At 37.4% G+C, this 22,554-nt stretch overlaps 1 pseudogene; it reads left to right on the forward strand.

Moving 5' to 3' along the window:
* Positions 1–223: 223 nt before the first annotated feature.
* LOC113073469 (1-phosphatidylinositol 4,5-bisphosphate phosphodiesterase delta-3-A-like) lies at positions 224–21,044 on the forward strand (annotated as a pseudogene).
* The last annotated feature ends 1,510 nt before the right edge of the window (positions 21,045–22,554 follow it).

Below are 22,554 nucleotides of genomic sequence, written 5' to 3' on the forward strand. Positions count from 1 at the left end.
TATATATTATTTTGGAAGATGCCTGAGTAAGGAGTTGGTTTTGGTCCATGTTTTGAATGAAATATTAAAACGGTGTATGACTCAGTGCCGGGAAGTGTTAGTCTCTGGCATATATACTTTGTGAATATGAGACCGAACTTGGGACGGCACAATATAAGTGAATTATAGTATGTGTGTACCTCTTAGAGACTTGACACTTCAGATTTACTGCATGCAGCAGCAGGTGCTGGACAGACTGGAAAACATTTAGAAAGAACAGGAGGTGCTCATATTTTAAAAATGATGTATGTGTATGTGTCATAGGTGTTCTGGACGATGAAGATGTGCAGCTGATGCTGCAGGGGTCAAAGATGATAAAGGTTCGATCTCAGCGTTGGCGGAAAGACAGGAGCCTGAAGCTTCTGGAGGACTGTGTGACGGTGTGGTGTGAGTCCAGCAAAGCCTCCCGCAAAAGCAAAAAACAGCAGACATGTGAGTAAATCATCTGTGGCTGAGCTACATCCAAAAGCAAATATCAAAATTCAGCTTTCTGCACAGCATTTGCGAGTCCAGAAATCAGCTGAGCTCCCGAGGGCTTTTCAGCAAGATATTTAGTTTCTACATTTTGAGCTTCCATCTCTACAATGGATCATTTTCTGTTTCATGAATCACACACAAAAAACAAAATGCAGTTTTGTATAGTTGGGATACAGTTCAGTAAAGATAGCATTCTTCACAAGGTTTTGTCTAAAGAATTTGTTCTCACAAGTGTGCTGACACAGACGGAGGTTTAAAGGGTTTGTTCACCCAAAAATGAAAACTCTGTCATTAATGACTCACCCTCATGTCGTCCCAAAGCCGTAAGACCTTGGTTCATCTTCAGAACACAAATCAAGATATTTTTGAGGAAATACGAGAGCTTTCTGATCCTCCATAGACAGCAACAATGTATTTGTTTTTCTCACAGTCCAGTAGATGATTTGTAAATGACTTTATACCTTCATGGGTGCCAGTGACACTATCACTGTGACGAAGGTGCCATGATGCCAGAACTTAACATGTGATTAAAAAGATATGATAGTGGACTCAGTAGCAGTATGGAAACATAATTTTCACAACTAATCAGATCAAGGAATCATACTTTCACACCCTAGAGGAACACACTGTAGCACTGACCCAATTAATCACAGGGCAAACAAGGGAAGGATTTTCAGATGATGTTATCGAAATGTCTAAATACAGCACTACTTATGATGCAGAAAGGTAATACAATGATGAGTCATTACAGGTGCCATCACTATATATTATTTTCTTTTAGATTGTGTATATAATAATAATTATTTTGTATAATAATGCAATCATTATTTTAGTCTTAGAGTAGTATGATGGGGATCCAGTACCAGGCTTTTTTCCCATTGTAAACCACTCACCTTTGACCAATTGGCCATTGTTGATGAATGGGACAGGACTTTCCAAATCAATGCAACAGCAAACAGAAAACCCCGTAAGGTTTTGTGTGCATATGTCTGAACTCATGAATACATGTCTGGTGGTGTGTTTGTCTATATAGACTAAAAGCTCAGGCCCTCAGCTTCTCTCCAGTTTAATTTCCTACTTTCGTGTGGCTTGTTTCACAACATCAAAGCAAAGCCAGGAAATTAAACTAGAAATATTTATAATCATTGAATACCATGATTATGATCCTGAACTGTCTCAACTCACTTTAAATGATTTCAGACCAGCAGATTTGGTGCTTACGTTGAACAGAAGTGTCGTGGGACAATTCATTGTCAGTTCATTGTCTCAATCTGTTACTTTCACCTGTTTTTCTGGTGTTTGATCATCATCTTTTAATCACACAAATCCAACCTTTGTTCCTAGCATTATGGAAAACATACCACAGATTCGTCTGTGATAGGAGACATTATGGGATGTGAGCTGCTCTATCATCTCTAACCTCTAGCTGTTAATCTCATTTATACTCTTTCAAATGGATTGATAATCCCATTCATGGGACTTCACTGGAGCATGGGAATGTTGTTTCTCTCGTTAGACCACAGGCGTTGGTTGAACCTAATCAGGGAGCCTTCAGCCCCTCTATCATTTTCTCTGCTCTCTGAAATATCGCTGTCATTACCCTCAGAAATCTTTGCTTATGTGATCTCTTTACATTTGCTGAAAACATAGAGATATCTGAGGGTATACAACTTAAAATGCAACAAAATATTGATTAAAAAAAAACTCAAAGCCAAATTCAAACTTGTGACTGGCCTTCTCTTAAAATAGGAAAAGTTTGTCCCACAAGACAAGGAGTTTAACAATCTTTAGACTTAAATCCTAAAATCACTCCCAAATCAGATTCAAATGGGCTGTGTCAACTATGTCCTTTGTGTAATAATATAGACATGTGAATTGATTAATATTTCTGTTTATCTATTGTAGTCATTTTGAAACATGCAAAGTTTCAATATACACATGATGCAGCTGTACAGTAAAAAGTCCAGGTCATGTGTTGATGAATAATCCTGCTCCTATAGCGGGAATTTATGGGTCATTCTGATGACCTCTGATGAGACCCTGAGGACTAAAGTGAACTTCTAACTAATCATGTGACTCAGTGTGATTAATAATCACACAGTAGTGCTAGTAATCTCTTATGTGATTTGTCTGATGTAAGATGTTTGGTTATGTAATATCATTGTAATAATTGATGTTTTCATTGTAATTGGAACACATTGGTGCTTTGTTGTTTCTTTGACTCTCCCAAATGCTGCTTTTGTAGTGTATACATAAATCTTGATGCGCCGTAGACAACATCAAAAGACCGTCCACTCACCTGTCAATCATCTCCTTTAGTAAAGCAAGAGTTTAAACATATGAATTTATGCAAGTTCTTTGATATGCCAGAATTCAATATGTAGTGCAATAATTGCTTCACTCTTGACAAACATTGTTCAGAATGAAACCGTTTGTTCGGTACACTCTCTGTTAGACTAGATGCGACAATATTTGGGAGAATATTGTTAGATGAGTGATTTTGAAAGTCATATACATTTACTAGTATGTGTGTTCACATGGTAGTTAATCATTATTCAAAATAAAAAGTATTTGTAGGTGAGTATAAGGTTGACATTGACAGTGTTACTGACCCCAAACTATCAAATGGTAAAGTAGCATGAAGCTGACTTGAAAATGCTCATAAACCAGACACTTTAGTTTGTCCTGCTCGACTCAGTGAGCTGCAGTAGATGAGACAACCTCTCTCTGTTTCTGTCTTGTGTTGCGTCACACTGGCTTAAGGAATGCAGGCTCAGCTGCTCCTGTCCAATCCCAGCATGCCTCTCAAACCTCACGGCCTGCCACACACTTGAGGGATTAAACATAGTCCAAATATTAAATGACTGTGTGTGTGTGTGTGTGTGTGGTGTGTGCTTGCAAATTCACAATTAAGTGTTTGTGCAGGTGACATTTCAGCATGCATCACTTTATCCCTTTGTTATTTTGGCTATTTATTAATGTAGATAAAGATAGAAGACACATGGTTATGGCATAAGTGTCAAATAGCCTGCACTAAATGATGCAGGTCTGCTTGGGAGATGAGTCTGTGCAGGTGTCGTTGTGCTGGTAGGCAGGAGCTCCTCATGCAGGGCTGGATCTCTGGAGACTTCATGCTCCTGTGCATCTATGCAGCGGGCATTAGTGAGGAATGCCAGTGGCGTAATAAACACCCATTCACTGCACATGTCTCTGCACACGTACGCTGTTAAAATGAACACTCTTCTTCTCCGTATACACAAGAATTATGAATGCATGTTTGTCAGTGTTTGGAAGTGGGCAGAGAGTCTTTGCCATTTAAAAGAGCATGTGTTTGTCTTGCCTTGTGTCTCTGCATGTCTCTTTGTTTATTTGTAGCGTAGGGTTTCTACAGGTCAAAGACGTTATTGTTGCAACTACTCTCTACAATTCCTCATTGTAGCTGACTTAAAGTGAACACTTACTGTAAAATGATGGAGGAGAAGGAAAGTCCATGTAATACACAGAGCTATATTATATTTGATTGTCACTGTATTAGCAATAGCATTTCGTAATTGGTAAAATGATTGCCTGTCCAAAGCCTCAGCTTGGCTGTCAAGTGGGTTTATATGGGTGTGTGTGTGTGTGTGTGTGTGTTTTAGGTAGGGGTGTCACGATTTCGATTTTAAATCGAAATCGATCGAAATTAAGTCACAGTCTCGAACTTCGAATTAAAAAATGGAATCGTCGATGCTGCCACGCCCCCATGTTGTATGATGGCAAATCAATGACAAAAATAACCGAGCATTCAACTGATGCTGGCGCGCGCGCTATATGGCTTCCGCGAGAGGAAAACTGATCGGATCAAGGGGCAAGGAACTCGACCGGGAAGTTGAAGTCGGGTGGGGGCTGCCATCTTTTAGCAGAACTTCACTTGCGTTAGCAATTCCCATTGACTCCCATTCATTTTGGCGTCACTTTGACAGCGAATAACTTTACATCTGAGGCGTTTAAAGACTCTGTTTTGTCCATTATTTATTTCTAAAGATACACGACAATGTATAAAGGGCTCCATTACCTTCTATGTTACATTATGGCCCCGTATAAACAGTTTTTGTAAAAAATAGGCTAACGATTGCGTCATAACCACTCGTCTCTCTGTCGCATTACCGTACAGACAGGAGGAGAAGCTCGCAGGCAATTAACTTAATATGGCGTACTGGCGTTACATTTTAAAATACTATACAAAATAATTAATCAGAATACTTACTCCTGCTCACTCACGACAAAGAACTCCCCGCTCAAGCTCGCCGTCTCTGCAAGATTAACGATGGCAGTTTGCACGCACAGCTACTAGAAGATTTACATCTGCCAGACAGGTTGATGACGTCGTCAAGCTTCGTTTGAGTCTGCGCGTCAGAAACGGAAGTGCTAAAAAACGCTAAAACTGGGCTTCATTTGTCTCAATTGAATTCCAGTGGGGTCGCTGTGTCCATTTCTTTTACTGTCTATGAATCGGATGCGAAGAAACGGGAGCCCGCGAGCTCATTTCAAACTCTCGCGTGACATGTACTCTGCGCGCAATACAAGCCCTCGCGCGCGCATGCTCATTCCCCACATCCTCGCGCTCGATCATCTCACTTCTGCTCGCGCGAACAATTTTATTTTTGTCAGTCGTGGGGCGGGGCTTGCTGTTTTAGTTGTTATCTCAAATGTCAGTGGTTATTCCCCTTTTCCTAAAGTCAGTATTCGACGCCTGTTAGAAAATGAGTAATAATTCACTTGACTTGACCCATGACTTCATCAGTGGACCAGATACATGCGAGTAATCATTTCTTTTGCTTGTTTAATTTATTTTTGTCTTTAATGTAATTTAATGCATTGTTTATAGAGTGGATCTTTTGTAGATACTTGATTAACTGGAATTCTTCTGATTGCTAGTGATTGCAGTCTTGTAATAAGAGATACACATATTTTACAGACTGTAATGATGCACACACACACATACTGTACATACATACATATATATATATATATATATATATATATATATATATATATAAATAAATAAATCTAAATGAATGACAGTGAAGTGTTTAACAAGTGTTTTATCTTTAATCTTTTGTTTTGTTGTGAACTTGAATGTCATCTTTTGTGACTGCACTTACAAAACAGAAACTGGATGGCAGTTTATTTTAAGTTTTCAATTGACTAAAGATATAAGTTATTGTTACATTATGTAGTTAATAAAAGTTTTAAATTTGACAGTGTAATGTGGTACATTGCAAACAAAGGTCAGATATTATATTACATAAAAGTCTAGTTTGAAAAAATGACAATCTGTGCTTTAAAGAGAATAAATGTAAAAATCGAGAATCGAATCGAACCGTGACCTTAGAATCGAAAATGCAATCGAATCGAGGATTTGGAGAATCGTGACACCCCTAGTTTTAGGAGTACATTATGAATGCTTTTGGCACTGTGTTGCACAGGTCATATTTTACAAGAGCCAAAATTTGACCTCCTTTTTACATGGACTTTAAATAATTTTACGTGTCCTTGTTGCTTATTTATCATTCATTTATGTGTTTATCATCAGAATTTAAAGCATTTATTTTGGCTCATTTTAATTTTGTTAAAATTATTATTATTTATTTTTTAATTTTAATTTTAATTTTTGTTATACTTACAGAACCTGAATTATATACAAGAAGGAGAAAATAAACTTCTAAATTACAGCGTCTCCAACACCTAGATCCTATTTCACTATGGCTCTTTTGGGCAGCGAATGTAAAAACAAAAAATCATGCAAATAACCTCCTATGATGTGAGCCTGTGGTTTCTCATTTGGATTAACATGTTTTAATGTTCTTCTGTTATAATAACATTTACTTCCTTCTCCCTTTTAGTACAGACATATGAAGTAGAATCTGATTTGTAATTTAGAAAACTGATGCAATTTGGAGATTACTTTTACTAATAGTATTAGCCCTATATGCCAATAGGAATATCTTCACTAAATCATTCTTCGCCCAATCCCCAATCTTGTTCACTTTTGAATTAAAGTAGTGTTTTATTTGAAAGTATCTAAACAACTGTAATATTTAGTTTTTTTTGTGTGTGTGTGATTTGCTTTGTATCCTGATGGAAAAAAGTGTATCTAAAGGGTACATAAGGGTTAAAAATTATATCTCAGTGTCTCTCAAATATATTAAAACATCATCAGCAAATAATGCACTTTTATGTTCTTCCTCACCCATCTTTATCCACCTAATATGATTCTGGCAAATCCACCGACTAAGGAGTTCAATGTATAGTGTGAAAAGGGTGCAGGGGTGGGATGGGAGAGAGAAAGAGGGCACCCTTGTCTCGTGTCTCTTTCTAGATTACCAAAATTTGCCAAACTACCATTCACTTTAATTCTAGCTTGTGGTCTGGAATTTAATAACTGTATGGCTTTAAGGATATTTTTATGAAAACCAAAATGTTCTAAAACTATGTAAAGATATGACCAAGTCAAAGGCTTTTTCCACACCAAGACTCCATATCATTGCTTGTATGTTACTCTCTTTAATATGTTTTAATATGTGTAGCGTGCATCCGAAATTATCCCGAGTTTGTCTCTGTAAAATGAACCCTTTCTGGTCATTATGAATTAACTCTTTCTATTCCCCTAGCCAATAATGCTGTATTATAGTCAACATTCAAGTCTGAAATGGGCCGATATGAGCCACAATCTAATTAGTCTTTTGCTTCCCTTGGAATAGGGGAGATGATTGCCTCATTCCACGAGTTAAGGATTCCCTTTCCATGAAGTGCTGTATTACAGGCAGGAAGAAAGATAGGGACAAGTTGTTCCTTAAATTTTTAATACCATTCCCCTGTAAACCTTTGTTTTTTGTTTTAGGATCTCTGATATTGTAGATTGTAACTTGTTGATCAACTTGTCAAAGCCTAAATGAAATGAGTTTTAATGACCTACTCCCAGCTTCATGATAGTTTTGATTTAGAAATGCGAGATTCTTCTCTATTTCCACATAATGTAACTCATTGATTTCTTATTCAAATTTCCCCTAAAAAAGAACCTTCCTTGTGCTTCAGCTGAATGATATTAAAGGTTTTTTGATAGAATTTAAATTTGCTACCTGGAGGAACATAAACATTTATGAATATAAATGGAGCACCTTCAATTTGTCCTTTAATTAAAATGTAACAACCTTCTTTATCTCTTATTTCAGTCTGATGGTCATATCTAAGCTTGTTTGATATTAAAATAGTAACTCCCCTCCTCCTGCCAGAAACATGGAATGAAAGAAAATACATATTTATATCCATTTCGTGCCAATTTGGAGTGTTCAGTCTGATTCAAATGAGTCTCTTGAAGAAATGCCACTTGAACCTTATCTTTTTTTAATTTGACAAAATCTTAGTTCTGTTAATGGGATTGTGGACTCTATTTATATTATAACTAATTTAAAGGTATAGTCTGAACCAACCATGTACTTTGCAGTTTATATCAACACTTATGTAGACCTTAACAAAACTGTGCATACATTTCCCCTGTACAAAGGCATTCAACAAGAAAATGAACAAAAACTGTTTTTTTTAACACCATGAGTGACTTCAACAAAAGAGATCCACCGTTTATGGACCTTTCTCGAAATAGAAAGGTAAAAATATAGCCAAACCTGTGATGATAAAGTTCCTTTATTGTCCATCCATGTTCTCCAGAATAAACAGACAGTGTAACATTAGGGAAGTTCAGAGGATGCATCACAGTTGCCATTCTTTTTTATTTGAAACTTTTCAGTCGCTCCACACAGTCCGCTCCACGGCAGTTTCCCCTGGGTTGCCTCTTCCTCTTTTCGTCTGCTGTGGCTGGATGACGTCCACCTGTAGACCCTGTGCTTTCATGTTACTTTACCCACTTCAGCGACTCCCGGCGGCAGCGCAACAGCTCATCAGTTCATGCTCATGCAAAGGAAGAGACAGACAAAGTCACCAATGCATGCCATTTTTTTTACTCATTCTTGTGTTGTCAGGTTCACAATGCAAGCTGCAACAGCTCCCCCCAACAGCTTTTTTTTACAATTATAGAACAATAACAAATTCCCAACAAAACATTATTTATTTCTCTTTTTTTCATCACTGACATGTACGTTTCCTGGCTGCTCTCTTGTCGTACTGCTTTTTAGCACTTTCCACCGATTGGCCTAGTGCATGCCTTGCAACTTGATGTGCCAACTCTAACCTTTCTCTCATCTTAACTACATATTGGGGAATGATTGAGTCAATGTGTGTCTGAGGGGGTTTCCTGCGACCAGGTCAATTATCTCCCGGCCAAAGCGCATAGTATTTGGGGTAAATCCAGTCGAACTGTGTTTGGTCGCTCTGTAGGCCATCACCGCATAGGGAACCATCAGATCCTATTTCCAGTGACATTGTTCAGAGGTTGTGGCTAGGATGTTTTATAGAGTGGCATTAAATTGCTTGACCTGCCCGTCTGACTGAGGTCGGAAGGTAGTTGTATGGGTCTTGTCTACATCGAGCAGCTCACACATTGTTTTGAAGACCTCCCATTCAAAATTGGTGCCCTGGTCACTGTAGAGACTAAGGGGTGCTCCATAACAGCAGACACATTCAGCAACTATAACATCTGCCACAGTGACAGCCTGGTCGTTGGGCAGGGGGTATGCTTCCACCCATTTGGTGAAAAAAATGTTGCACTACGAGAATGTAATGATTGAATCGATCTGTTTAATTTATGGGGCCCATCAAATCAACAGCAATCCTTTCCATGGGGGCACCCACTCACACGGTACCCATGGGTGCCTGAGGCCTATTTAATTGTCGAGCCTTTGCAACGCAGCTGGTGCATGTGTGACACCAAAGTGAAACATTTTCTCGTATTTTGTACCAATAATACCTGTTCTGCAGCCAGGACAGCTTTTGCTCCACAAGGAAATGTCCACTCGTGCATCTGGTGCATGACATTTTTCCTTAAAACTTGCGGCAGGATAATCTTGGGGTAAAGCTCAGGGCCCTCATTCAGGTAGTAACGTTGTAACAGAATGCCATCCTTTAGGTACAGTGTTTGCCACGGACTCCAGTATGCTTACTTTGCCGACACGTAGGGTGACCCATCTTCCCAGGAGAATCGTTCCATGCTTTCCTACATCCACCTCTTGATGGGAGCAATATCAGAGTCAGCGGCTTGGGCAGTACGCAGTTCGTCAGTAGTCCACCCAGAGAATAAATAAGTACTGGCAGTGATGGTAGGTTGTACTACCCCTACTTGACAAGACTCTGTAGCTACACCATGCTCTGAGACGATGTGGCTCAGTTCGACTACCTGGCGGTGGAAGACACAACACTTGGTGGTTTCATTTTCAGGTTGGCCAGGCGTAGACTAGTCAAAGACCTTAGCCAGGTACTGGAGCATTTCCTTTATGTCCTTGCCCATCACAAAAGTATACTAGTCAGATACAGATGGTGCACTTATTTAGTGCCTGGTAGTCTACACACAGGCAGTATGTTTGGGCTTTTTTTTTATGTTTGAAGCAAACAGTAAAATAAAAAACTTGAACAGTCTCGCTGCTTTTTCTTCTGTGTGGGTGTATTCAAGCCGCGCGCTTCAGTTTGAATCTGAATAGCACGTTCAGCGAGGGGCGTGGTCACGAAGGGAGACATGAAAAACAGACATTGTTGTTTTCATATTGATTACTTTATCACAGAATATTTTATTATATTTTATATTTTGTTTTAGTTTCAAAGTAGACATGTCAAGCTTTCTATAGATATCTCTCTCATGTCTCTTCGTTGAGTATTCACAGAGTTACACTTCATTTTAATGTTGTGTTTGTACATGACGATCAGCGCAGAGAAAGGCTGCAGACAGCACACATACTGATAAGACGCTCGGGAGAAAACAGACACATAACTTCATAATCATACTTCGCGTTTATGGCCAAACGCTTTGAAAATCCTGCCTTGTACTCACCGAGATTAGAAAACCATCAGTGAAATGTTGTGAACACAACAAGGATTTGTTGTACTGCTCTTGTATGGTGGTAAAAATGAATTTTAGCCATTGGTTCTTCTGATCTTCATTCTTTGGCAGTGAAAATAAAACAAACTTTCCTTTACAATTAAAAACACACTGTTTCCTCGACATGATGCTCTCACACCAACCAGAGCGTCTGTGTGGGGGGTGGGGCAGGTCAGAGTTCCGTTTCTCTCAAGACGGTAGGCGGAGACTATTATGCAAAGTGCTCCTAGTGACATACATAGAGATGGGCAAAAGATTTGAAATCAATAACGACTCGTTTCAGCGATTCAGAGTCCTTTCCCTTACTTTAGAAGCCAATAACTTTATAAATCGTGTACTTTTTGGTTTAATTACTTTGCACATTGTTTACACTGATGGACAGCTACATCATACACTGTAATACAGGTAATTTTTGATTTCCCATCTGTGTGGCTCTTTAATTTAAGTTTAGTTTTATTTTTAATTTTAATAAATATAAATTGTTTTTGTTTATTCAAGTAGTTTATCTCAGCTTAGATTATATCCTTTGAAGTGTCCTTTGAATGATACACCTAAGAGTTGCTTTTAGTTTATTTATTTTGTTTAATTTTGATTAGATTAATATGTTTACTTTTTAATTGTTTTTGTTTATTCAAGTAGTTTATCTTAGCTTAGTTTATATCATTTGGAGTGTCCTTTGAATGATACAGCTAAGAGTGTGTTTTAGTTTATTCATTTTTGTTTAATTTTGTTTATAGATTAATATATTTACTTTTTAATTTTGCTAGTTTAATTTAGTGTTTTAAGTTGCTTTTAGTTTAGTTTTTAGTAAGCTGGCTTGAACATAATGCTAGAAAAATGCATTATGCTAGTAACGTGCTAATCATGCTAACAACATGCTAATAACATGCTAATCGTGTTAGAAACATGCTTGTAACTTGTAAATTATGCTAACAAAATGCTAACATTATAATAGTAAAAATATAATCATGCTAGAATAATACCAGCAACATGTTAGTAACTTGCTAGTTATGTTAACAACATGCCAGTAACACACCAATCATGCTAGAAACGTGCTAGTAGCTTAATAATTATGCTAGGAACATGCGAACCATGTTAGAAACATGCCATTAACATGCTTATCATGCTAGCAACATGCTTAAAATATGTTAACAACATGCTAGTCATGCTAGAATCAGCCCAGCAACCACCCCAGGCATCCTAGAAATGTGTTTTATGTGGCCAAACTGGTGTTTAAAACTGTTTATTTTTTGCAGTTCTTGCAGTCACTAATTGTGCATACATTAAACTTTTTCACATTTAAGTAACTGATTATGTAAATTATTATTAGGAACGATGGTCCAATTACCCATTTGTGTGTGTGTGGGTTCTTTCTGTCAGTCTGTGTGACTGAGGTGGAGTGTGTGCGGGAGGGCTGTCAGTCGGAGTGTCTGCGACGAATGGTAGGTCTGGTTCCAGAAACCCACTGCTTCACTGTGGTCTTCCGTGGAGGAAGGAAAAGCCTGGATCTGTGCTGCTCTACACAGGATGAAGCAGAGCGCTGGGTTCGAGGCCTGCGCACACTTAAGGACCGTGTTTCCAACATGAGCCAGAAAGAAAAGCTGGACCAATATCCTTAAAGCCATATCTGCAGAGAGAAAGTGCTAGTAATTTCTTAACTGCAAATAGACACAAATCCATTAGATAGTAAGAACATCGTTAAAATAGTCCATGTGACATCAGTGGTTCAACCATAATGTCATGAAGCTACAAGAAACATTCTTTGCACAAAAAGAGTAATTACGTTATATTTGTAATTAGCAGAGAGATTTTTCATATGGCTGGCCGCATGTTGTGTATGCGTGTTATTGGTTTGTTTAGTTTTCCTTAACTGTGGACACTTGGATTCGTGGCTATCTGAGATGTGCGGATCAGAACCAGGATGGGAAGATGAGCTACGATGAGGTGAAACATCTGCTACAGCTGATCAACATTGACCTGAACGAACAGTATGCACGTACACTCTTTAAGGTTCGTGTGAGAGATAAATGTGCGAGTGGCAACAGCTGTCATATAAACTAAAATAATTTCATTTAAGTGAAGCCTCAAGCAATGTCTCTCTCTTTTATTCCTCCTCTTGTCTGTAGAAGTGTGATCGCTCTGGTGATGGCCGGCTGGATCACGTGGAGATAGAGGAGTTCTGCCGTGAGCTGATGCGCAGGCCAGAATTGGACGCGGTGTTCAGGCATTATTCCAGTAATGGTTGTGTACTCACCACCATGGAGCTGAGGGATTTTCTCGGGGACCAGGGCGAAGACGCATCACTGGCCCATGCAAAGACTCTTATCCACACCTATGAGCTCAACGACTGGGGTACACAGCCATCATATATATAACTCTTTAAAAGTTTGTGGTGTTGTAGAAACTTTATTTATACCTTTAGATATTTTATACTTTACTTTTACAGTGTATTCATCCAGGTGAGTAGACAACAACATTCACAATATTTATATACTTACTTGCATAAACAAGACTTCCCAGAATGCATTCCACTTTTTCTTTTTAAAAATTATTTTTATATCTCTTGTAATGCTGAATCAGAAATATTTGTATTTATATGGTATGTATACTTACGCATGTATTACGACATACATAAAAAAAAAAAATTATTCCATAGAGATCAGTAAGATTTTTTGATGGAAGTCTCCAGCAATGCTTACCAAAGGCTGCATTTGTTTGATCCAAAATACAGTAAAACAGGAATATTGTGAAATATTATTTCAATTTAAAATAACTGTTTTCTTTTTTGAGATGTTATTTATTCATGCGATTTCAAAGCTGAATTTTCAGCAGGCTTCAGTCACACGATCAATATATATATATATATATATATATATATATATATATATATATATATATATATATATCTAATATATAATATATAATATAATTATATAATATATTATTAAAACAAAATAAAAGTAAATAATAATTTTGGCCATAACATTTTTATGGGGATTAAACAGTGCTAGTACAAATCTGACCCAGCAGAAAAAAAAAAAAAAATCTTATTTTTGAGCCCTGTACTTTAATTTGAGAAACAAACATCAACTGTTAGAGTCGCAACAAAAGGAGTTATTTGTCATAGGTGTTGTCTAGCAGTCGACCGATGGTGCTCATGTGGGCAGTGTCAGTTCAGATCTAACTCACATTTCCCTTGCTGTTCTCCTCTACTGTTAATATACTGTCAGTAAAAATGGCACAAAGGCCAACTCAGAACTGGTTTTTAGTTTGTCATTGTGTGATCTAATGATGTTAAATATCCAGCCTATTGAAAACTGGAGCGTAGGTCCAACAGTAAACTGAAAAAACCACACCCGTCCATTTCCAAGAACTAGTGTGAGTGCATAGCTCAGTATTGTGTCAATGGCTATTGTGTCAAATACCTGACTAACCTTGGTTATTCCTTTCTGCTCTTACTAGAACTGAGAGTAATACATTAGTGATACAATAATAGGATAAAAAAAGTCTGTATTAAACATTTTCTTATCCAGCTCTACTGAAGGTTGTGTTTAACCATGTTAACGTTTGACCCTCAGCCCGGAAGAATCTGTTCATGACCCAGAACGGTTTCACCATGTACATGCTCTCGAAAGAGAATGATGTGTTTAACCCGGATCACGCTCATGTGCATCAGGACATGAGCCAACCGCTGGCGCACTACTACATCTCTTCTTCTCATAATACATACCTCACCAAAGACCAGGTGACCAGCGCCAGCAGCACCGAGCCTTATATCAGGTACAACACCCACCCAACTGCATATTATAATCTGCCTCCAGCACCACAGTTTAAAGTAAATCTCTCTTGCTCTTTATGGGCAGGGTTTACTAAACAGGGTAAATTAGCATTAGAACACAATTCCATAAAAGTGCTGATGGGAGAGAAAGATTCTTCATGTGATTTACTGACAATCACAAATTAAAGACAACAGATGCATCACGTTTTTTATAATGACCAGTGCAATCTACCAAGAGCAGCCCAAATTAACCCTTCTTTAAAACATGCTTTTTCGGGCATTACATAATGGCGCAAATACCAGTCATTTGATGAGCGCAACTGTTAGTAAATTGTGTTGCGTGATTGATTTAAATACTATCCTCCCATGAATTTTGTGTCTGAAAGGGAAACTCCTACAAATGCATATTCAATAAGGTCTGGCGCAATATAACTGTCCACCCCTTTTCAGTGCTAACTCTTTACAGCGCGTCTTTAGTAAATCCTGATAGTACTATTTTAACGCTAAACTCTGGCTGTATGACTGCATTTATTTTATCAAACACACAGTAAAAACAGTAATATTAAGAAATGTTATTACAATTTAAAATGTTTTCTATTTTATATATTTTTAAAGAGTCATTTATCCAGTCTTAAGTGTCACATGATCTTTCAGAAATCATTCGAATATGCTGATTTGCATCTCAAGAAACATTTCTTATTACTAACAATGTTTAAAACAGTTGTGCTGCTTAATGTTTTTGTAAGAGCAGTTGCTTTTTGGGGGGATTCTTTGATAAATATGTGTCCCCAAACCTATGAATAGTAAAAAAAAATAAAAGCATGACTTATGAAAAAGTATTTAAGCTATGAAAAAATGACCTATCATTATTTTGCAACGTAAAGAAAATATTTTCAGGGAAACCTAATAATTATTCATGTGGTAACATCCAAAATAACTTGAAGTAGAAAATCTGAATTGCTTAATCGTTGCTTAAATAAACTTGACTAGGATAAACCAACAATTTAATTTAATTATATTTATATTTTTATTTATTATATTTTATTTTAGATATTTTTTGTAAACCAACAATTAAAGTAATCATTTATAGGGTTAGATTAAATAGAAAAAAAACATCTTTATCAACTGCAGAATTCTGTGGAATTGGAAAAAAAATTGTACAATAGAGCTGTGAGCCGTTAATATGTTTAAGTGCACACACTATGGACCAGCAATAAGGTAATCCAATTCTGCCGAAATCTGTAAAGCCCATTTTCCATCCAGGCTTTTACCTCATGAAATATTTGATCACCAGTGGCAGCTGTACAAAACATAATCTCTGTGTTATGAGATACAACACACAAGGCTAATTCACACACTGGGGTGATACTGGGGTGATATTTATTGTTCATACTGTGTTTGTGGGTAAACTCATGGGTTCTGTGTTTGTTTCAGAGCTCTGCATCAGGGCTGTCGCTGTGTTGAGCTGGACTGCTGGGACGGTGATAAAGGAGAGCCCATGATCTACCACGGACACACACTCACCTCCAAAGTGCTCTTTAAAGAAGTCATTGAGACCATCGCTCAGTACGCCTTCAAGGTGCAGACACATGAATCTTAACAGCCTATGATGGAAGTCTTTTGGTTTGCATTTTTGTTAGTTGACCCTTAAATCACTGGTTCTCTGTAATAACCATGTCTCTCTCTCCAAAGACATCTCCGTATCCTCTGATCTTGTCCCTGGAGAATCACTGCTCAGTGGAGCAGCAGGCGGTCATGGCGCAGCACCTTCGCTCTATTCTGGGAAAGAAGCTCCTGAGAAAGCCGCTCAATGACCTGCCCCTCAAAGACCTGCCCTCACCTGAGGTCACTCACGCTTCCAGTTTTGCCCTTCCTTGACTTAACAATTTATACAATTTCCAGATGTTACTGTAAGAGATTTTCAGGTGTAGCTGAATTAAAAATGTAGTTTATTTTCAGTACGCCAAATTAAACATTCTATGTATTGTGAACTCTGCAGCAAACTACTGTTTCAAGCATTTAGTAGTTTAAGCATTTGTGTACTTTCACATGTGAAAAATTCAGCATTGCCACCACAGGAATAAATTACATTTTAAAATATATTAAAACAGAAAACGGTTATAATATATTTTAAAATGTAATTTATTCCTGTGGTGGCAATGCTGAATTTTTAATAATTCATTCTATTATGCTGATTTGGTCCTTAATATTGAAAAAAAAAAATTGAACGTTGAAAACGGTTGGGTTGCTTAATATTTTTGTGGTAACCATGATTTTTTTTTTTCTTTTTTTTTTTTCTATGATGACTAGAAAGTTCAAAAGAGAAGCATTTATCTGAAATAGATTTTTTTTTGCAACAGTGTAAAGGTCTTTACTGTCACCATTGATCTGAATAAAAATATTATTTTAGTAATATTACTGAACCCAGACTTTAGAATGTGTGTAATCACTTTTTCCAAACGTACTTCCATAAATTCTCTGGAAATCAAACCCAAGATCTTGGTGTTGCTAACCCTTCCTTTCTCGCTTCTGGAAACATCCTGTTTACTTCCAGAGGATTATCAGTAAAAACATCTACAGTACTACTCGTGTAGCGCTAGGAATGAATTTAAGTCAACACTCATGTACTGTAGTGCACATTTTTATAAGCATACTGGACTCCATTTACTAAACATATTTATGATGACTTTCTTTTCCATCTTTTACTCTCGACAGTTTCTATCTGTTCCAGCCTCTGAAATAAATGATTGTTTACTGTAGCAGTGTTTTAAAGCTAACATTTTCTAAATCAGTGAACATTTCTAATACTGCCATGTTCCTGGTTCACTGCAGGAGCTGATGGGACGGATCCTGCTGAAGGGGAAGAAGTTAGGAGTTCTGCTGGGAAGACTGAAAGCTGGACTAGCTTCTCGTATAGCTCAGATGAAGAGTCTACTGCAAAAAAAGATCCTGGGAGGGTGAGTTCAGATATGAATAGCTTTATAAGCCAAGGAACTGATTTGTAAATTATCTGAAGATTGTATGGTTTGATAATTGTCTGCATATGAGTGTGATTATAGCTCAGGTAAATGCATTCGCTACAGCACAGTATATACTATATGGTATTTGTGTGTTTATAATACATCCGATGCCTCAATGTTCACTGAAATCTTCTTGTATGCCAACATATACTTTGACACGTATGCAGTCTGTGAGCACTAAACTGAGTCCAGAGCTGTCAGATCTGGTGGTGTACTGTCAGAGTGTGCCCTTCAGTGGTTTCGAGACGGCCTGCCAGAGACCTCCTAGCATGATGTCCTCTTTCTCTGAGAATGAGGCGCTCAAACTCATCAAAGACTCAGGTGAGATGAGCAGACAAAGCTTACGCCACATTTTCACTTAAGAATTAATATACCAAATCAACAAAACCAATGCAAATGTGACAAGTGCTATATTGACTGATGGATGGATGGATGGATTGACGGATGATGGATGGATGGATTGACGGATGATGGATGGAAGGATGGGACTATAAATGTGGCACATGATTTCCCAGCAATGCACTACTCTAGGAACATATTTCACATATTACTGTGAACTGTATTGTTTGCTGCTTTTATCTGGACCGGCTTGTTGCCTTAGGCTGCTGCCAGCTGGTTTATAATAAATAAGCTGCTTATCCGATAACTTCCAAAACAAAGACACTGCTCTTCCAGCCAACACTGACAGCCAGCGGCATGACAAATTTACATACATCTCACGTCAATTTTCTATAATTAGGTTGTCACCACATTTCAGCATAAAAAAAAGCTCAGCATAAAAAAAAAGTCAAAGATCAGTCACGCTGTCCTTCAGTGAAACATTAGGTACACTGAAACTATAGGAGGAAACTATCAGATTGTATAATGTATTTAGTAAATCAAAACAATATTTACACTTTTAAAGGTCGGGGTCCGTAAATTTTGTTTATGTTTTTGAAAGAAGTCTCTTAATGCTTAATGCGAAGTCTCGTAATGACTTCATTGACTGAATTTTTGGATTAAAAAATACAGTAAAAACAGCACTATTGTAAAATTGTTTTCTGTTTGAATCAATTTTAAAATCAAATTTATTCTTGTGATGCAAATTTTCAGCATCATTGCCCCAGTCTTCAGTGTCACATGATCCTCTGAAATCATTCTGATAGATTTGCTGCTCATTATCATATGTTTCTTATTGCCGTCAATGTTTTGTTTGTGTGTGTGAACCTTAACACAATTTTTAAGGATTCTTTGATGAATAGAAAGTTCAAAAGAACAGCATATATTTGAAATATAAATCTTTTGTAACAATATAAATGTCTTCAATTTCTCAATTATGATCAATTGAATGTATCTTCGCTGACTAAATGTTTTACATTTGTTAAAAAACAATCATCCTACTTTTGAACAGTATTGTATCTGCCACAAAGTCAATGAGAATTTCAATTAGATAACAGCATTTCAACTTAATATTAAATAATATATAAATAACAAGTGATTTATCAGTACTAACAAATAGTATAATGTAGTATTTTGTCATGCTGATCTGCTATATTGCAGAAAAAAATGTATGTGCATATTTTTGTCCTGTAGGGAAGCTGTTTGTTCGTCACAACAGTCGGCAGCTGAGCAGGGTTTACCCATCAGGCCAGAGGTTACAGTCCTCCAACTACGACCCCCAGGACATGTGGAACGGAGGCTGCCAGATGGGTGAGCGACTGAACTCATTCCTGCATGTCTGCAGGTACATCAGCCAAAGCCTGAACGCGTCATTCTCTCTGTTCTCCAGTGGCTCTGAACTTCCAGACCCCAGGAGAGCAGATGGACCTGAACCAGGGCCGCTTTCTGCCCAACGGCCGCTGCGGATATGTGCTCAAGCCTGACTTCCTGCGTCACCCAAAATCTAACTTTGACCCTGAGAACACGGGTGGAGGACCAGGACATATACCCACACAGCTTATCATACGGGTTAGCAGAAGCTCCTCTTCTCTTTTAGTCTTTTAGTCATGATGGTCTGACAGTAAATATTGCTCCAGAATCCCATGTGCTTTTTGTGATAAATCTCTCTTACTGTACTTGTGGGCTGTTTTGTTTCTCCCGCAGGTGATCTCGGCCCAGCAACTTCCTAAAATCAACACAGACAATCCCAACTCCATTGTGGACCCACAGGTCTGGGTGGAGATCCATGGAGTTTCCATCGATAAGGCTCGTGCAAAAACCCAGCGCATCGACAACAATGGTCAGATATTTAGTTATCCAGAGTTATGTAATGCTGTATGAGCGTTTAATCAATATCTGTACATTAAAATTGTGATGTTTTAATGGTTAGTATATTAATGAAAGTGTATAATTAGTTTTATTTTGTGTGCGATAAACAAATATTCTAGCAGTGAAATGAGAGGTGTTCCTGTCAGGATTGAATATAGTGTGTGTGTGTGTGCGTGTGTGTGTGTGTTTGTCTCCCCCTGCAGGTTTCAACCCTCGTTGGGACTGTACTGTGAACTTTCAGCTGCAGGTGCCTGAACTGGCCTTGGTGCGTTTTGTGGTGGAAGATCACGACTACAAATCCAAGAATGATTTCATTGGCCAGTTCACCATCCCTTTCACCAGCCTACGAACGGGTGTGTGTGTGTGTATGTCAGATCACACAGTATGAGGTTTTAATAAAACATATATTATATTAAACATGAATTGTGTTGGAAGTACTGAATGAATTTTTAATTTTACAACTCCATCTGGTAAAAATGTTTTGGTCAGTAAGATATTTATGTTAAGAAATGAATACTTTTTGATCGATTTGATGCATCCTTGTTGAATAAATCAGTGACAGTGAATACATTTAGAATGTTAACAAGACTGCTATTTCAAATAAATGCGGCTCTTTCTGTTCATTAAAGAACCACAGTGTTTTCAGCATTTATAATAGTATGAAATGTTTCATGAGAAGCATATCAGAATTTCTGAAGGATCATGTGACACTGAAGACTGGAATAAGATACTGAAAAATTTGGAATAAATTACATTTAAAATATATAAGAGCAGAAAACAATAATTTTAAATTGTTATAGTATTTCACAATATCACTGTGGTACTGTAAATAATATAAATTAATGTTTTTAAATAACTATTACAGAAAGTGCTTGAACACCATGCTTGAAAAATCTACTGCAACAGAATTATTTATCAAGCACATAAAGAATAGTCTCAAAAATCTTTGTGTTCAGAACAGCTCCAGTAGTTTTTGGAAAGTTGTTATACAAATACAATGTTGTGTACAACAAGAATTGCGTGGAGTGGGATTTTGCACAATTCTGAAAAAAAATAGTTTCCAGTTTACTGAGAGATAAATGAGGTGAAAATCTGCTTCTCAGTCTGTGGCTTAGAGCACGTAACACTTTTTAAAAAAATGCCTAAATCTGAAGTTCAAAAGGACACAAATTGCAATTTAATTCATCCAGATTTTCATAAAACACAGACAAAACACTTGCTTTAACTAGATGTTTCACATGGATTTATTCCAGTGTTTGTGTTGTGCTCCAGGTTATCGTCATGTTCACCTGCTAAAAGCTGACGGCTCCAGTCTGTCTCCTGCCACCCTCTTCATCCATGTCAAGGTGCTACGGCGAGGGGTTCCTATTAAAACCGTTTCTGAGCGGAAAGGCAAGGCCTGAGGCTTCTGTGGTGATTCCTGGAAATGTTTATTTCTGGAAGTACCTTACTGAAGGAGAAGCCCTGAGCCGGGCTCTCGAGGTGCTGGGACTCTTCAGAATCAGAGCACATGAAAACGCTTGTGACATTGGACACACAAGCACAAGTCAGTGTAGACGTGATTCAAAGTGCATTTGGCTTTTTTATTGTTCATTTGTGGTGTTGTCAGCAGAGCAGAACGTCTAACCGTGTCATAGAAGTGTTACCGTGAAAGCTAAATATGTTATGAAGTCAGTATTGTTTATAGAGTCGGTTTCCATTGAGACAGATTTCTATTTAGTCTGTTAGCCTTAAAATCTTAAAAAGGTAACAACAACTTAATTGAACTTAAACTAGTCTTTACATGCTGGACAAGAATTATATGTACATTTAGATAGAAATTAGTTGTCTTTTAATGTTTGTTTTTTTATAGTTTGTTTTAGTTTATGGTTTTAATTTGCTGAATACTGGAAGCATAGCAAGTGTATGGGTGGTTTAGTAAGAGTAATGACTATTTTTATGCAAGTATGTTTTAACTAATTGAAACCAAATACGGTTCAGCAGTATATTAGTAATAAGTAATCAGTAATTAAGTAATCGGAGTAGTAAGATGCTTATGGTACAGATGTTCAAATCTGGTTAGATGACTCAACTTCATCAGTGCTGCTTTAATGAAGATGATAATAGCATTTGCCACTATATACTCCGTTTCATCCAAGTTTGTTGAATCATGAAAACTTGAGGTTATTGATAACTCATAAGGACTGTGTTTTGTACTAGGCTATGATCATTAATTTAGTAAAGACATATTTCAAATAGTAATTAATTAAATTAATATTAATTAGTATTCATTTTTACATTATCAACCGCAGAAATCAATGGCAAATCTCCATTTATTTTAAGCAGTGATACTGATTAGGTTTTATTGGGTTTTTGTCTTGTCTAGCCTATTTTTGAAAACATGGAAATATTGTGCTGTTGTGATTATTATTTGTGGAAAGATGTGTTCCTTTGAAAGCATGCCTACATTTTATAAACTTAATCTAATTGCACTCAAATATTGTGTGTTTATTGACTTCTGAATGCAACTTTATCATAGATTAACTACATTTTATACATTTTTCCCATTTCAGTTTAGTTTTTTGGGTGACTGACATTCTGTCCAGGGGGGCTACATATAAAAAAAATGCCTTTATATTACCTCTTGTGCATTATGTTTATTCATGTGCACTGTCCCAAATAAATAATTAAATAAAGCTCACAACAACTGTCCGGCATAAAATGGAAGAACTACAGAGACCATCGGGCTTTGCGGCAATCCGCCAATAGTTTCGCGGGGTGTGAGAGAGCAGGGCGAGATCCTCACTTCCTGGTTAAAGATGGCGGATGAGAATGAGACAGCACCGCAGCCGCAGAAAGAAACTGAGGTAGAAGTGGATCACGGACACTGCAGCAATTGTGAAAATGAAGAGCACCACTCTGATGACGGGTGAGCGTGCACGAATTTTATTTTGGCTCGTAGACATGCATTACTCCTCCTCAATAATCCG

Source organism: Carassius auratus, unplaced genomic scaffold, assembly GCF_003368295.1.
Source record: "Carassius auratus strain Wakin unplaced genomic scaffold, ASM336829v1 scaf_tig00012214, whole genome shotgun sequence".
Taxonomy (NCBI): Eukaryota; Metazoa; Chordata; class Actinopteri; order Cypriniformes; family Cyprinidae; genus Carassius; species Carassius auratus.